The 18,302-nt window shown below is 44.2% G+C and overlaps 1 protein-coding gene across 11 annotated transcripts in view; it reads right to left on the bottom strand.

Annotated features, from left to right (window-relative positions):
* The window catches only part of tenm3 (teneurin transmembrane protein 3), a 2,019,778-nt gene that overhangs the window by 803,845 nt on the left and 1,197,631 nt on the right, over window positions 1–18,302 (bottom strand). For all 11 annotated transcript variants that reach the window (XM_085979187.1, XM_085978950.1, XM_085979196.1 and 8 more), the window contains one exon: window positions 3,877–3,995. The gene's annotated coding sequence lies outside the window, so the exon portion shown is untranslated. The remainder of the gene's footprint in view (window positions 1–3,876; window positions 3,996–18,302) is intronic.

Genomic DNA, 18,302 nt, shown 5'->3' with positions numbered 1-18,302 from the left:
GCAACCCTGGGTTAGTACGAGCCAATCAAATTCAAACATCAGCCAATGCTCCTGCTCCTGATAACTATCCAGCGATTCCTATTGGAAATGGGCACATGTGGACCGGTGATGAGGACAGGAACTGGCAAAGGTCTAATGCCCTCCATAGGTGAACAAGCTGGTAACACTCACTATCTAGGCTATGCAGGAAGAATGGCCACTTGCTTGTTATACCAGTAGGATTCTGGGGTCTGTGGAACTGCAGCCCAATAACAGTCATCACCTTCAGGACGGGTGGGAATGAAGAAAGGGGGGCGGGGGGGAAGGGGGTATAGAATTGAAAAAGGGTTCTAGTTAAAGATGCATTGGATCTTTTGCAGTTAACATCACACTGAATGCCGCTCAGTGTCAGCCTTGGCTCAGTGGGTAGCACCCTCGCCTGAGTCAGAAGGTTGTGGGTTCAAGTCCCACTCCAGAGACATGAGCACAAAAATCTCGGCTGACACTCCAGTGCAGTGCTGAGGGAGTGCTGCACTGTCGGAGGTGCCGTCTTTCAGATGAGCCGTTAAGCTGAGACCCTGTCTGCTCTCTTGGCTGGATGTAAAAGATCCCACGGCACTATTTCAAAGAAAGGCAGGGGAGCTCTCCCAGGTGTACTGGTCAATATTTATCCCTCAACCAACATCGCCAAAACAGATTATCTGGTCGTAATCACATTGCTGTTTGTGGGAGCTTGCAGGGCAGCTGCGTTTCATACATTACAACAGTGACTATACTGTACTTCATTGGCTGTAAAGCACTTTGGGATGTCCAGTGGTCATGAAAAGCGTTTTATAAATGCAAGTCTTTCTTTCTTTCATTCTAATTACACTATTGAGCCAGTGTATGTCTGTTATCAAGTTAATAAATTGAAACCCCGAAATAAATTGCAGTGGTTGATTTTAATTACAACAATACAGACAGTCCTTTGTAGAACAGGATGTCAACAACCAGATCAAAAATCTGTCTGGTTCTGTCACTTTACCATTACCGTGCCACACAGGCTGGCTCAATGACAAGCCCATTAATCAGCATATCTTTACTGTGGTGTACCTGTATTTGGATTTTCAGAAGGCCTTTGATAAAGTCCCACATAAGAGGATAGTGTGTAAAATTAAAGCACATGGGATTGGGGGTAATATATTGGCATGGATTGAAAATTGGTTAACAGACAGGAAACAGAGAGTAGGAATAAATGGGTCTTTTTTGGGGTGGCAGGCGGTGACTAGTGGGGTACCGCAGGGATCAGTTCTTGGGCCCCAGCTATTCACAATATATTTTAATGATTTGGATGAGGGAACCAACTGTAATATTTCCAAGTTTGCTGACGACACGAAACTAGGTGGGATTGGGAGTTGTAAGGAGGATGCAAAGAGGCTTCAAGGTGATTTAGACAAGTTGAGTGAGTGGGTGGGCAAATACATGGCAGATGCAGTATAACGTGGATAAATGCGAAGTTATCCACTTCGGTAGAAAAAACAGAAAGGCAGAGTATTATTTAAATGGTGATAAATTGGGAAATGTTGATGTACAAAGGGACCTGGGTGTCCTTGTACACCAGTCTCTCCAGTTTTTACACTGCGCAATATTTCTTTTCCAGCACAAAGTACAACGTGTGGAACTGATTGTTTTTAATAGAACAAGGCACAGGGCACATCATTTTCAGCATTTGCTGAACAAAAAGATGTAATTCTTAAATAAACACCATTCAGATCCTCCCAAGTATGCTTTGATAATTGATTGTGCACAGTCAAATATCAATATCTGAAAAATCCAATTTCAAGGATCTAATGTAAATGTATATGTAACCAATTTTCATGACCCTTGTAACAGCCCATGCTATTGTCAGGTACACCACACTGCCAATATTCAAGATATGTTACATTACAAGGCATCACTTGATGAACACAAAACCTCCAGCCAAGTATGGCATGTAGCATTTGTTTTAGAAAGCCCTGCTGTAGAAATTTTAGAATCACAGAAATTTAAGCACAGGAGGAGGCCGTTTAGCTTATCAAGCACTCACTCTCTAATCCCATTTCCCTGCTCTTTCCCTAAATCCTTTAATATTTAGTTCTTTTAGTGTTTATCCAATTGCCCATGAAATGCCATGATACAGCGGTTACTTCTGGAGATGAAGTAATCTACAGCAGTTTTTTTTATAGTCAACTCAGGAGTCCACAACAAACCAACTAAAATAAATCTGGGAGTTCACAGGAACTGGAATAGGCCAGCTATCCCATCTCACCTTTCCCTCGATTTTTGTTAACATTGGCAACGCTATCTCTTTAAATCCCAATTCCCCACCTATTGATCCTGTCCCTCAATTTCATTACTTCTAAGTAAGTTTCCATCTCTTTTTTAAACACCTCAATTGAGTGTGCGCCTGTGGCCTTCCATGGCAGTGCCTTCCACCTTCTCATCACCTTTTGCGCAAAAGGGTTTTTCTTGGATTTGCTTTTAAATGGTTTCATTTGAATTCTAAGATTTTCTGTCCCTTTGCTCTGGATTACCCTACTGGAGGGAATAGTTGTTCCCGATCTGCCCTCCTAATGGCTCAGTGAATAAATGTTGTACTGAGCCATATAGACCCAGACTTAGACTCCAAGTCTGGTCTCAAATCTGCCAGGGTTTCTGCTCCTAATCTCTGTCCACTGCTGGGAAGTTCCTGGTCTCATGGTTTCCTACTTCCACCTCCATAACATCACCCGACTCCAATCCTGCCTTAGCTCATCTGCTGCTGAAACCCTCATCCATGCCTTTGTTACCTCTAGACTTGACTATTCCAATATGCTCCTGGCCGCCCTCCCATCTTCCACCCTATATAAACTTGTGCTCATCCAAAACTCTGCTGCCCGTATCTTAACTCGCTCCAAGTCTCTTTCGCCCATAATCCCTGTGCTTGCTGACCTACACTGGCTCCTGGTCTGACAACGCCGCAATTTTAAAATCCTCATCCTTGTTTTTAATTCCCTCCATGGTCTCGCCCTCCCCAATCTCTGTAAACTCTTCCAGCCTTACAAGCCTCTTGCACAGCCCCGATTTTAATCACTCCACGATTGGCAGCTGTGCTTTCAACTGCCTAGGCCCGAAGCTCTGGAATTCCCTCCCTAAACCTCTCCACCTCTCCGCCTCGCTCTCCTCCTTTAAGATGCTCCTTAAAACCTACCTCTTTGACAAGCTTTTGGTCATCTGTCCTGATATCTCCTTTTGTAGCTCGGTGTCAAGAATATTTTTTATTGATATCGCTCTTTCAAGCGCCTTGGGACGTTTTGCTGCATTAAAGGCGCTACATAAATGCAAGTTAGTGTTGTTGTTGTTGTTGAGCCCAGCCAAAGTCTGGGTTCCCTCCAAGGTCGAATGACCTACCAACATGAATTGTCATGGTTCATGCATGGATGCATGATATTTGCAACTCTTAATCAAGACTGCCTTGAAAGAAAAATGAGGAGCTTAATTAAAAAGAAAACCTCGCATGGAGCCAGAAAAAGGAGCCGTCCCAAATAAGCAGAAAACTACCAGGCACTTGCCCTGTGGAGCAAGTGAGAACCAATGTTGAGGCAGTACCCATGTGATAAGGAGTCAATCATCCAGTACTGCCTAATAACATCAACTACTATCTGATGGCTGTTCTAACAAAGGCTCTACATCTGAAATGTTAACTTGTCCATTCTTTCCACAGATGCTGACTGATCGGCTTTTGTTTCAGATTTCCAGCATCTCCAGGGTTTTTTTTGTTTACAGCATCAACGATCAATGATTTTCATACAAATCCACGCAGATGTTTCACTGCTTGCAATGCACAGCACTTTTCTGTATGAAGACTTTCAGAGGATTACAATGCGCAGAACAACTTACCTGACTTGAAGAGGTTCTAAAGCGGTCTTTTCTTGCTGTTCAGTCCTGTGTGTTTTGTTGTTCAACTAGCTCATTCCCCTCACAGCTCCACTGGGTTTGGTTCATCAACCTCAGCCTGCCTGTTGGGTGCATTAAAAATTAAAATTGACTACCAACGATAAATTGTTAAGTTTCCCATTTCAGGTATTCCGTTCTTAATAATTGATGTTGTTCAAATTCATAAAGAAGTCAAAATAATTCAGAAGATCATTGACACTACAACTTACAATTTTACTTATCATAGAAACATTGTTGTTCAAATTCATAAAGAAGTCAAAATAATTCAGAAGATCATTGACACTACAACTTACAATTTTACTTATCATAGAAACATATCAAAGAATTTACAGCACAGAAGGAAACCTGCGCCACTTTTGCTGATTCTAGTCCCACTTCCTTTTTCCCCCCCATGACCTTTTATATTCTTCTTTTCAACATACTTACACAATTCCCTTTAAAATACTGTTGCAGTTTCTGCCTCAATAGCCACTTGTGGTAAAGCATAACTCCGTGTGAAAAAAAAGATTCACATTTCTTTGTGTCTCCACTTGCCCAAGAACTTACAGGATTTCGATGTTTACTGTTAGAGGCAGCTTTGAGAAATCTGTACTGTGCTGACTCCATGCAGGGTAAAACAATGACATTTAATGTGCTGTTACGAACTTTAGTTTCTGCCAGGACCTAAGAATTTTATTTCCCAGAAAGGAATCAGGGTGTGTCAGATTGCTGAGGCACACAGAATAGGGAAGTGTGAGGTGATCTAAGAGAAAGAGAAAAGGAGGGAAGGAAGGAGAAAAGGAGGGAAGGAAGGGGGGAAGGAGAGGAGGAAGGAGAGGAGGAAGGAGGAAACGTAAGAGAGAAGGAAGGAGATTAAGCGCAAAGGATGGACCGTAAGAGAGAAGGAAGGAAGGAGTGTAAGAGAGAAGGAAGGAAGGCAGGAAGGAGCGTAAGAGAGAAGGAAGGAGCGTAAGAGGGAAGGAAGGAAGGAGCGTAAGAGGAAGGGAGGGAGGGAGGGAGGGAGGAAGGAAGGAAGGAAAGAAGAACTGATTGATTGATTTATTTAAATAACGCCTTTCACGACCTCAGGATGTCCCAAAGCACGTTATAGCCAATGAAGTACTTTTGAAGTGCAGTCACGGTTGTAATGGAGGGAACACGGCAGCCAATTTACGCACAGCAAGGTCCCAGAAACAGCAATAAGATAATCGGTTTTATTGCTGTTCATTGAGGGATAAATATTAGCCAGGACACCGAGGAGAACTTCCATGGGATCTTTCACATCTATCTGATAGGGCAAACAGTTCAATGTCTCATCTGAATCCTCTCCTGAAGGCAGCAACTCATATTGACGTATGATTTCAAGGCTTTCAACAGTGCTCCGGTCTCTATATCCAAGTAGTGGCTGCTAAAGCTAGGTGCAGTGCCCCTTCTGCTGTCCCAGCTAAATCAGTGAAGTCAGCACAACCCAGAGACTCAATCCGGGACCCTCCAGTCCAGGTCTGTAATGGGGGATGCAATAAGGCACGGGAGGGGGAAGTAGTGCATGGTGGGGGAGGAGGGGGGTCAATCAAAGGACGTATTTTTAACACCGTTACGGCTGTCTCTCCAAACTCCGGTCGGTCCATTTACTCACTCGGTATTTGGGGAACTATCTTCGTGTTGGACTCTTCGTGAAAAGGGTATTTTTTGTACATCTATCTATTAATATAGGAGAGGTCCTTCTTATGGAGTGCATCACACTTTAAATATGTCCACAGCACAGAAAATTCTGTTACGCTTTCCTGTGGCTCAAAATATCCCAGCAGTTAATATAAAAAAAAACAAATATAAAAAAAACACACGTATTTCAACACCCTTAGCGGTAAAATAAAATTACAACCTAAGAATTTCCATATGCTTTAGCACACTGTGTGCAATGGCGAAAGAGAAAAATTATACATATAAAATAAATATATATATATCATATTGACCCATTTAAAAATATGATCTAACAAAATTGTACCTTTTCAACCATCAACTACTTTACCAGCTCTACTGTCACAGTGAAACCTTTTTGGTTTTTCGAGCAAAATAACTTTGTGGCTAAAGACACTGGTAATTCGAAATAACCAATAGAAAAATTCAGGGGTAAGAAATAATGTCATCAGCTACCCGGCTACAACCATCAGCTAGGATTATATCTGCATCTGACGAATATGGCCTGTGCAAGTTTTCTTAGCTGTTGGTTTGAAATTACTATTTGAAACGGCCAAGCACTGGAATTTTCATTGCGCGTGCGATTCTCATTTGCTGTACCACGGTGCTGACTTCTGAATACCTGCTGCCTTGTGCTCAAACAAAGCTATTTGGTAAAGATAATGAGCTCCTTAATGCAGAAAAGCGAGATTGTTTTTTGAACGGATTAAAAAGCTCGGTTCCCAACAATTTCAACTACCTGTGAAATTCAGAAAAGTCCCAAGACACCCTTCTTAAAATAAACCTTTTTTAAAAAAAACAAAAATGAATGCAATGAACATCAGTGTAGCCAAAGTGCAGTGTAGCAGATGCTCAGACTGCACACCACTTAGTGCAGCGCCGATTTTCAGGTGAAATTCAAGATGGCCGTTCTGCTTTTTTAATCCAGATCCCTACTTCCACGATTCATCATCAGTGTCCACGCCCAATATAGAAATTGGGAAGATTTATAATAGTGCAAGAAAAAACAAAGGACAGAAAAAGATTGTACTGCTAAAAGATGTTTTAATTTTCCTGACTTGGACTCCCAACACTATGCCTGGCAGATTACTTCAAACATTATCAACCTTTCCGTAAAGCCATTCTTCTGGGGGAAATCCAGAACAATGGGCCATAATCTTAAAATTAGAGCTAGGCCACTTAGGCATGAAATCAGGAAGCACTTTTTCCACACAAAGGGTAGTGGAAATCTGGAGCTCTCTCTCCCCAAAGGCTGTGGTTGCTGGGTCAATTGAAATGTTCAACACTGCGGTTGACAGATTTTTATTAGTCAAGGGTATCAAGGGAAATGGAGCAAAGGCAGGTAACTGGAGTTGAGGTGCAGATCAGCCATGATCTCAGTGAATGGCGGAACAGGCTAGAGGGGCTGAATGGCCTACTCCTGTTCCTAATATGTCGGCTTTAAATTTACTTTTCATTAATTAAAAAACATTTTTTTCTTTGTTTTTTATGGGATGTGGGTATCGCTGGCAAGGCCAGTATTTATTGCCCACCCCTAATTGCCCTTGAGAAGGTGGTGGTGAGCCACCTTCTTGAACCGCTGCAGTCCGTGTGGTGAAGGTACTCCCACAGTGCTGTTAGGGAGGGAGTTCCAGGATTTTGACCCAGTGACGATGAAGGAACGGCGATATACTTCCAAGTCAGGATGGTGTGTGACTTGGAGGGGAACTTGGAGGTGTTGGTGTTCCCATGCGCCTGCTGCCCTTGTCCTTCTAGATGGATGAGGTCGCGGGTTTGGGAGATGATGTCGAAGAAGCCTAAATTTCTGGTCCTACTGGTCTGACTTCTTCTGAATTTACTTTATTGTAATCATTCAATACTTGATCAGATCCCTGCTTGCACCCCCTTACATCGCGTGTACAGCACAGAAACAGCTCTGTGCCAGTGCTTATACCCACACGAGCCTCCTGCCACCCCTCTTCATCAAACCCTATCAGCATATCCTTCTATTCCTTTCTCCCTCGTGTGTTTATCCAGCTTCCCCTTAAATGTATCTGTGCTATTTGTCTCAATTACTCCTTGTGGCAGTGCGTTCCACATTCTGACCACTCTCTGGGTAAAGAAGTCTCTCCTGAATTCTCTATTGGATTTATTAAAAGAAAGACTTGCATTTATATAGCGCCTTTCACGAACACCGGATGTCTCAAAGCGCTTTACAGCCAATTAAGTACTTTTGGAGTGTAGTCACTGTTGTAACGTGGGAAACATGGCAGCCAATTTGCACACAGCAAGCTCCCACAAACAGCAATGTGATAATGACTAGATAATCTGTTTGTGTTTTGTTGATTAAGGGAGAAATATTGGCCAGGACACCGGGGATAACTCCCCTGCTCTTCTTCGAAATAGCGCCATGAGATCTTTTACATCCACCTGAGAGAGCAGACGGGGCCTCGGTTTAACGTCTCATCCAAAAGACAGCACCTCCTACAGTGCATCGCTCCCTCAGCACTGCACTGGAGTGTCAGCCTAGATTTAATGTGCTGAAGTCTCTGGAGTGGGACTGTGAACCCACAACCTTCTACCTCCGAGGCGAGAGTGCTACCAACTTAGCCACGGCTGACACTAAACACTTCAGAATTCCAGACACTTGCATGTTAGACACTCAAATCTGGATCCAACTTTTACATTTCTTTCCACGTTTCTCATGCTGAAAATGTAAGTCTATGTGGGTACTGCAACTTTAAGCAATGCAGTGCTCAGTCTCCTGCAGTCAAGCCTCTGAAGGAACACGTAGGGAACCTTCGAAGTGTGAGCCACACAATGACAAAAGAACACAGCTCCCCGCCACCCCCACCATCCCAGACCTCCCAAGTAGGAAATTAAGCACAGCAAGTTTGAATTGGATGTTCTTGCAAAGACAGTGGCATGGCCCTTCCTAAAAGGGTTAATAATGAAGGTATGTTCTAATTTTGAAAATGTACAGTTTCGAAATATCAGCCGACAGCCTCACCTTCCCAAACACTGAGCCCATTGACTGCAGGCTCCTACGGACAGAGCTGTGTGGTATAAGATTTCACAGCAGAGCAGAAAAGACATTTAAAAAAAGAGAACCTTTAATGGGTCAAGTTTACGAAGAATGAGCTGATCCATTAAAGATTAGGGTGCAGTAAGCCCCATCAATCTTCCCCTTGGTTTTGCCACACTTTTCAGAGGGTTTTTGTTATAAAGATGCCAACCGCTATCATCAAATCATTCCATTGTAAAGTGAAACAGCGCTGTATTTAACAGAATAGATGGCGCCTCTAACCTAAATTCCCAAGCGATTGGACTTATATTTCATATACCGATGCAGCAATGACAATGAGGCTAATGAGAGCTGATTCTGACCTAGCAGGTTCTCCTCGCCAATGAATCATCCTCGACAAGTGCCCGCCTTTAATTTGGAAGATTTTTTTTTTCTCTATTCATTTTGTTTCATGTCCGGCTCCCGCCTGAAAACTAATTTTTTACTTTTACCGGCAACAGCCTGAGGTCTGCTGCTCTTTGTTGTTAAAAAAGAAAGGTTGAACGTTTGTTTTAAAAAAAAACTGGCTTCATTTTCCAGCTCGTGAGTGGCAGAATCGCATTATTAGATACTGTTAACAAGTAGTGCCCAAGGCATCCTGTTCTTTTTTAAGTGTCTGTTGATGAAGAGTGATCTTTGAGCGTGGTGAGGGAACACACGCCAGCATTGGGTTCTCGATAAGGTTGCACTGAGAATAATTGTGTATTATAATATATATTCATATATATATATATATATATACACACCCACTTACATACATACACCCACCCACACACACACACACCCTACACATTGCATTCCGTGCTACATAAACTGGCTTCAATTTTCAGCTCGCCCATTTTACAAGGCAGGAGGATCAAGTGAACTTCAAACCAACTGTTAAATTTCTTTTTACATCTTTATGATCCTCCTCCACGTACGCCAGCAGTCTCATCAAAAACACAAATGCCCAATAAACATACAGCGTCTTTATCGCAAAGCTCCCTTGTATCACTTTTTAAAAGAATACCATTGCTTTGCAGGTGAGTGTTTTGTGAACCGGAAAGAAAAACTTTAAAGATAAATGCACTGCGCTGTTATCTGTGAGAATTTTTATATTAGCACTTATATAAAGGCTTGTCCCTTTGAAGACTACAGTGGTTGTTTTCCTTACATTCCCGCACACACTGCAGTTTGCTCTGTTACACCTCATGAAATCCAGAATTAAATTACTTCCTCTTAACTTCTACCCTGGTCATGCTAGAAAAGGAAGATCGGGGCCCTCCGTCCTCCTCGCACCGACACCCTCACCAGTTTGCTTCGATCTTTGAACAAGGAACAATCAAGATATAACCACTATGCAAAAAGAGCTGGACGTGGATGGAAGTTTAATCTGTTGCACCGTTGCTGAAAAAACTGCGGCAGCAGGATTTTGAGCCGCTGCGGTAGGGGAGGGTGGTGGATTCTATGAAGCTGCTTTTATTTAGTGTCAGTGGGGGGGTGTTTGTACACCCGGTTGCTGAGGGAGCAGGTCTTGCCCAGCCAGTAGCCTCCCCGGGTGTAAACCTGCTGGACCTGCCCGCTGGCACCACGAGTTTTATGGCCAGTCTAGCAAGTTGCCACCAGCCACTGAGAACCTTTACCTCAGGAGGCGGTGCAAACACCCCACTGACGCCAGTACAGAGGCCCCAGACACCCCTTCCAGGTGAAACAGCGATTTACTTGTACTTCTCGCAATCTAGTATACTGTATTCGCTGCTCACGATGCGGTCTCCTCTACATTGGGGAGACCAAACGCAGATTGGGTGACCGCTTTGCGGAACACCTCCATTCAGTCCGTAAGGGTGACCCCGAGCTTCCGGTCGCCTGTCATTTTAATTCAACGCTCCATTCACACTCGGACCTCACCGTCCTTGGCCTCTTGTATTGTTCCACGGAAGCTCAACGTAAACTCGAGGAACAGCACCTCATCTTACGATTAGGCACTCTGCAGCCTTCCGGACTCAATATCGAGTTCAACAATTTCAGATCATAACCTCGGCCCCCACTTCATTTTTTCTTGTAATTTTTCCACTCCTTTCCCCCCCCCGTTTCCTTTTGTTTCGCTCTCACACCTGGCAGCTATCCCTTGCCCTGCCAGTACACTTTACACCCAATCTCAGCCTATTACCATCTCGTCTAGCTTCTAACACCTTTTATTGTCTCTTTTTTACTTCTTTTATTTCTTTTATTCTTTTGTCCGATCGCAGCCCTGCCTCCGATCTATCTTTTCTTTCCAGTTTTGAAGAAGGGGTCGACCCGAAACGTCAACTCAAATTTCTGTCCATGGATGTTGCCTGACCTGCTGAGTTTTTCCAGCATTTTCTGTTGTTATTTCGGATTTCCAACATCCGCAGTATTTTGCTATCTTTATTGCCAGGTTGTTTCCTACATTACAACAGAGACTGCACTTCAAAAGTACTTCGTTGGCTGTAAAGCACCTTGAGACGTCCTGAGGTCGTGGAAGGTGCTATATAAATGCAAGTTCATTCTTCCTCCTTTATTCAGGAGCCATGTGCAATGTTATTTTGATCAAGTTTTTGGTCAAATTTGAGCTCATCCAAAATTCTGCTGCCCGTATTCGAGTCCCGTTCACCCATCACCCCTTTGCTGCCCATATTCGAGTCCCGTTCACCCATCGCCCCTTTGCTGCCCGTTCAGCAGCACCTCAGGTTTAAAATTCTCAGCCGTGTTTTCACATCCCTCCCTGGCCTCGTTCTTCCCTTCTCTGTAACCTCCTCCAGCCCTACAACCCCCAAAGAGCTCTGCATTCCTTCAATTCTGGCCTCTTGTGCGTCCTCAGCTTAGGCTTTCCCCCCACCATTGGCAGCTGTGCCTTCAGCTGTCTCGACCCTAAGCTGGAAATCCCTCCCTAAAGCTCTCCGCCTCGCTCTCTCTCCTTCTTAAAACCTACCTCTTTGACCAAGCTTTTGCTCGCCTGTCCTACTATCACCTTGTGTTGCTCGGTGTCCCTTGGGACGTGCCTTTGGACGTTTTACAACATTACAGGTGCTATTTAAATGCAAGTTGTTGTTGTTGTAGCCATCACATTCAGGAGAGGAAAGAAACACATTTGTGGGCTTTTTTTTTAATGCAAATGCCCTTCGCATTGTTCTGAGTTGAATGGTGCGGCACCATACTAACTGGAGCAACATTCATTGTAAATCCAATGAAGACGGGTTAAAAAAAAAGACTTTGTTCAGAAGTCTTTGTGACTTCAATATTTAGAAGTTGTACTGCTGATCAAAGTGGCTTTCACACTCGGTTCTCTCTTGCAAATCGGGCAGAATGTGGGGCGGGAGGGACACATTTGAGACCCGAGTCCTCAAATGGTTAAGGGGGGAACTGAACCTCGTCGAGAGCTAGTGTTGCACAAATGATTTGGAAACTAAGCTATGCAAGCCAACAAAAAAGCAATGCCGCAGCTTTCTATCCCATTCAGCCTCGGCGCACTGCTCCGTGCCACTTACACAGTTCAGTTTGATTCAAATCAGCTGCAAATACAGAGGCTGAATTAACCGGCTCAATGCAAATCAGCAGCCCGACAGAGCAGCAGTTCACCGCTAATCCAATGCCTGCAGAGTTTGAAAGAAGGCAGGGAGCAAGCTGGAGACAATCCCCAGCACCTGGCTTTCAGGGACCACCAGGGGAATACGTGAGGTCACTAAAAGCAGTCAGAACATTAAACCGGATTTAGGTGCAGGGCCTTATCTTACCCATATCTGTGCTCTGAAGCTTTGGGAAAGTTTGTTTTAGTTAAAATCTGATACTGAATTTAGTGCAGTTCACAGACATTGCCATGTAAACGTAGACGGTATTTTTTTTTAAAGGATCCTGGAGATTCCTCTGCGCGATTCTGTGCCTCGAGGCTGGAAGAAAGCTTCCTAATAGCATTTGTTGTCACATTATACCCAATGTACTTCACCTATTTTCTACCACAGATGATTGCCAGAGTCTCCCTTGTTTCTGCAGGCCAGTGAGATTAACGCTAATGAACAGCGTAATAAAGCTTTCTTTAACTGATGGGCCAGCTTCAACAGGAAACAAAAATTTCCAGAAACAACTCAGCGTTTCAGGTATGGACCCTTCACTAGAAAGGTTCAAGTCAACAGACGTGACATTCAGGAGAGAATTATAATCGGCGGCTGAATCGATATCTTTCGTTTTACACTATCCCCCCAAAGTAAAAATTACCATCAGTGAGTGCAACCGTCACCACTCCTACACTACACAGTAGGGCTGCTACAACAACAACAGCTTGTATTTATATAGCACCTTTAACGTAGTAAACCGTCCCAAGGCGCTTCAAAAGTTGACACTGAGCCACATAAGGAGATATTAGGGCAGATGACCAAAAGCTTGGTCAAAGAGGTAGGTTTTAAGGAGCGAATTAAAGGAGAGAGAGGTAGAGAGGCAGAGAGGTTTTTGGAGGGAATTCCAGAGCGTAGGGCCTCGGCGGCTGAAGGCATGACCGCAGGTGGTGGTGCAAGTAAAATTGGGGATGTGCCAGAGGCCAGAACTGGAGGAGCGCAGATATCCCGGAGGGTTGCAGGGCTGGAGGAGGTTACAGAGACAGGATAGGGTGCTGCCATGGAGGGATTTGTAAACAAGGATGAGAATTTGAAAATCGAGGCGTTGCTTAACCGGGGGCCGATGTAGGTCAGCGAGCACATGGGTGATGGGTGAACGGGACTTACTGCGAGTTGGGACACGGGCAGCAGAGTTTTGGATGACCTCAAATTTACACAGTGCAGGAAGAGGTTTAATGAGCTCGGAAGGATGGACAAAGGAAACGAAAGCAATGTCCCCCATACACAGTCTGTCATAATTTCTCAGGCATGACTCGCCCCCTGACCTCATAGAATTACACAGAAAGTACAAAACAGAAACAAGCCATTTAGCCCAACCAGTCTGCATTGGTGTTTCCCCTCGACATGAAAGAAAGACTTGCATTTATATAGCACCTTTCATGACAGCAGAACGTCCCAAAGACATCCCTAATCCTGTGTGCCTGTTCAGCTCCCATACCCCTTTATTTCACTTTCTTTCAACCATCTAACTGTTGACATGATCACTAATGTAATTACTAACTCTGGCACTGCATTTCACAGCTTGCCTAAAAAAGTTACTCCTGTCCGAAATCGCTTAGATTTAATCTTCGGTATCGTGCGGTTGGTCAAAATTCAGCAACGGCTATGCTCTCAGCCGTTATTTCTTCCAGGAATCATCGAAGTACTTAAACGCCTAAAGAAGCTTTTGCATTTTATGACATTCTAGGCCATATTTTGGAGTGGGATTACAGTGCCGCATTTTAAGCCTCAACACGACCCAAAGATGGGCAGTTTTTCCACAGGGAAATCCACGCCAGTGCGTTGCAGTTCTACGTCTGCTTACATCATAAAAGAATTGCATTATTGGCTCATTAAGGTTGCACGAGGGAGTTCTTCAATCGTAAGTTTAGTTTGGTATGAACAAAATGCAGTATTTTGAATAGGTTTTTGATCCATCAGAGTGAGCACTTGTTAGCACATATGGGTATGATCTTGTGGCCATTACAGAAACATGACTGCAGGGTGACAATGCCTGGGAATTAAACATACCAGGTTATTTAACGTTCAGGAAGGACAGGCAGGAAGGAAGGGGAGGTGGGGTGGCTATGTTAATAAAGGAAGGAATCACTGTAATACAGAGAAATGATATTGGGTCAAAAGATCAGGACAATGAAACAGTTTGGGTGGAGGTAAGGAATAATAAGGGGAAAAAAACACTAGTGGGCGTAGTCTATAGGCCTCCGAACTGTGGCAACTCTGTTGGACGGAGTATCAATCAGGAAATAGTTGAGGCTTGTAATAAGGGAACATCTATAATTATGGACCTGATGGCTTACATCCTAGGGTCTTGAGGGAAGTGGCGGTAGGGATTGTGGATGCATTGGTAATAATTTTCCAAAACTCCCTGGACTCGGCAAAGGTCCCGGCAGACTGGAAAACTGCTAATGTAACACCCTTATTTAAAAAGGGCAGTAGACAGAAGGCTGGAAACTATAGACCGGTTAGCCTAACATCTGTGGTAGGTAAAATTTTGGAGTCCATTATTAAGGAGACAGTAACAGGACATTTGGATAATCATAATTTAATAGGACAAAGTCAGCATGGTTTTATGAAGGGGAAGTCATGTTTGACAAATTTGCTGGAGTTCTTTGAGGAAGTAACATATAGGGTGGATAAAGGGGAACCAGTGGACGTAGTGTATTTAGACTTCCAAAAGGCATTTGACAAGGTGCCACACAAAAGATTATTGCTTAAGATAAAAAATCACGGGATTGGGGGTAATATTCTGGCATGGATAGAGGATTGGCTATCTAACAGAAGGCAGAGAGTTGGGATAAATGGTTCATTCTCAGACTGGCAATCAGTAACTAGTGGTGTTCCGCAGGGGTCAGTGCTGGGTCCCCAACTCTTTACTGTTAAGTCTGTGTGTCCCAGTTATGCTTATTATAAATCACTGGGCACAGACCACAAGAATAACTTATAACAGGTCTTTACTATTCGGAGGTCAGGGCTGAACTGCCCAGCAAATCCCTACACAACGTTTATATACCGGTGTGGTCACCACCGGTATTACAGTATACAGCAGCCAAGAGAAAGTAGTACATCTCTTAAGGTAGTTCTCTTAGAGTCATAGAGTCATAGAGTTATACAGCACGGATAGAGGCCCTTCGGCCCATCGTGTCCGCGCCGGCCATCAAGCCCTGTCTAATCTAATCCCATATTCCAGCATTTGGTCCGTAGCCTTGTATGCTGTGGCATTTCAAGTGCTCATCCAAATGCTTCTTAAATGTTGTGAGGGTTCCTGCCTCCACAACCCTTTCAGGCAGTGAGTTCCAGACTCCAACCACCCTCTGGGTGAAAAAGTTCTTTCTCAAATCCCCTCTAAACCTCCCGCCCTTTACCTTGAATCTATGCCCCCTAGTTATTGACCCCTCTACTAAGGGAAAAAGTTCCTCAGCATCCATCCTATCTATGCCCCTCATAATTTTGTACACCTCAATCATGTCCCCCCTCAGCCTCCTCTGCTCCAAGGAAAACAAACCCAATCTGCCCAGTCTCTCTTCATAGCTGAAGCGCTCCAGCCCTGGTAACATCCTGGTGAACCTCCTCTGCACCCTCTCCAACGCGATCACATCCTTCCTGTAGTGTGGCGACCAGAACTGCACACAGTATTCCAGCTGTGGCCTAACCAGTGTTTTATACAGCTCCATCATAACCTCCTTGCTCTTATATTCAATGCCTCGGCTAATGAAGGCAAGTATCCCATATGCCTTTTTTACCACCTTATCCACCTGTTCCGCCGCCTTCAGGGATCTGTGTACTTGCACACCCAGATCCCTCTGACCCTCCGTCTTGCCTAGGGTCTTACCATTCATTGTGTATTCCCTTGCCTTGTTAGTCCCCCCAAAGTGCATCACCTCGCACTTTTCCGGGTTAAATTCCATTTGCCACTGTTCCGCCCATCTGACCAACCCATCTATATCGTCCTGCAGACTGAGGCTACCCTCCTCGCTATTTACCACCCTACCAATTTTTGTATCATCCGCGAACTTACTGATCATACCCTTTACATTCATATCCAAGTCATTAATGTAGACCACAAACAGCAAGGGACCCAGCACTGATCCCTGTGGTACCCCACTGGCCACAGGCTTCCAGTCACAAAAACAACCTTCGACCATCACCCTCTGCCTTCTGCCACTAAGCCAGTTTTGTATCCAATGTGCCAAGGCACCCTGGATTCCATGGGCTCTTACCTTCTTGACCAGTCTCCTGTGCGGGACTTTATCGAAGGCCTTACTGAAATCCATGTATACCACATCCACTGCGTTACCCTCATCCACACACCTAGTCACCCCCTCAAAAAATTCAATCAAATTAGTCAGACATGATCTTCCCTTGACAAAGCCATGTTGACTGTCCCTGATTAATCCTTGCCTCTCCAAGTGGAGACAAATTTTGTCCCTCAGAATTTTTTCCAATAATTTTCCTACCACTGATGTTAGGCTCACTGGCCTGTAGTTCCCCGGTTTTTCCCTACTTCCCTTCTTGAATAATGGTACTACATTAGCGGTTCTCCAGTCCTCTGGCACATCCCCTGTGACCAGAGAGGTCCTGAATATATGTGTTAGAGCCCCCGCAATCTCTTCCTTTGCCTCACACAGCAGCCTGGGATACATTTCATCCGGGCCTGGGGATTTATCCATTTTTAGGCCAGCTAAAACCGCCAATACCTCCTCCCTCTCGATGTTAATATGTTCGAGCATATCACAGTCCCCCCGCCCTATTTCTGTGTCTACATCGTCCTTCTCCATAGTGAAAACAGATGCAAAAAATTCATTCCAAACCCTTCCTACATCTTCCGGCTCCACACACAGATTGCCACTTTTGTCCCTAATGGGCCCTATTTTTTCCCTAGTTATCCTCTTACCCTTAATATACTTATAAAACATCTTAGGATTTTCCTTTATTTTGCTCGCCAGTGTTATTTCATGGCCCCTCCTTGATCTCCTAATTTCTTTTTTAAGTATCCCCCTGCACTTTTTGTACTCCTCTAGGGCTTCCTCCGTCTTTAGCCTTTTGTATCTGCCAAAAGCCCTCCTTTTTTTCCTAATCTATTCTCGTATATCCCCTGACATCCAAGGTTCCCTGTGGTTTTTGGAACCACTCTTGACCTTTACGGGTGGAACAGGTTACATACACCACAATCCTCCCTTTTTAGCTTAACAGTTATATCCCCATTTAACATAACATAATAACATATAGATATATATATATACAACTTCATGCAAAACAGTTCAAAGATTCAGTCTCTGAGGAGGCCTCCTGATTCGAGTTGGATAACGCCTTTCAGGGGTCTCTGATTCTCGTTGCTGGGGTGACTCATCTAGTTGATCTCTTATGGATTGGACATCATCCTCAGGTACATTCACTTCGGAGGTAGATGCTTCAGGTTCACTAACTTCTTCCACGGTTGTCTCTGCCGTAACCCTGGGTTCGACCCTTGTTCTCGATTCTACCAGTTGGTCAGCATGACGCCGTATTACATTTTCACCAATATCTACCGTGTACATCAGGGGTCCTTGTCTGGCCCGAATTGTTCCAGATTGCCATTTCTCGTTTTTATAGTCCCGGGCTAACACTGGTTGTCCTATTTCGAAACTCCGAGTGGTCTTGTTATTTATATGCTGGAACTGTTTGTTTTCAACTTCCCTCCGCACATTTGGTTTTAACAAGTCCAACCTGGACCGCAACCTCCTGTTATAGAACATCATGGCAGGACTTTGGTTTGTCACTGCATGAGTGGCGTTTCGATATGCCAGTAGGAATTTGTCCACCTTGTGTTGTAGTGGAATCTGATCTTCGCTCATGGCCTTTATTGCTTTTTTGAACGTTTGTACAAATCTCTCGGCCAACCCGTTTGTAGCCGGATGATATGGGGCAGAGGTATAATGTTTCACCCCATTCTTCTTCATGAATTTCTGGAATTCTTCTGACACGAACTGCGGTCCGTTGTCTGAACATATTTGTTCTGGCAATCCATTTCTTGCAAATATCGTTCTTAGCACCGCGATCGTCTT

The sequence above is a fragment of the Somniosus microcephalus genome, chromosome 1, assembly GCF_052327205.1.
Source record: "Somniosus microcephalus isolate GS21.2 chromosome 1, FLI_Smic_1.0, whole genome shotgun sequence".
In the NCBI taxonomy this organism is placed as follows: domain Eukaryota; kingdom Metazoa; phylum Chordata; class Chondrichthyes; order Squaliformes; family Somniosidae; genus Somniosus; species Somniosus microcephalus.
Note: the sequence above shows the minus strand (reverse complement) of the source record. Positions and strands in the feature narration are given on the sequence as shown.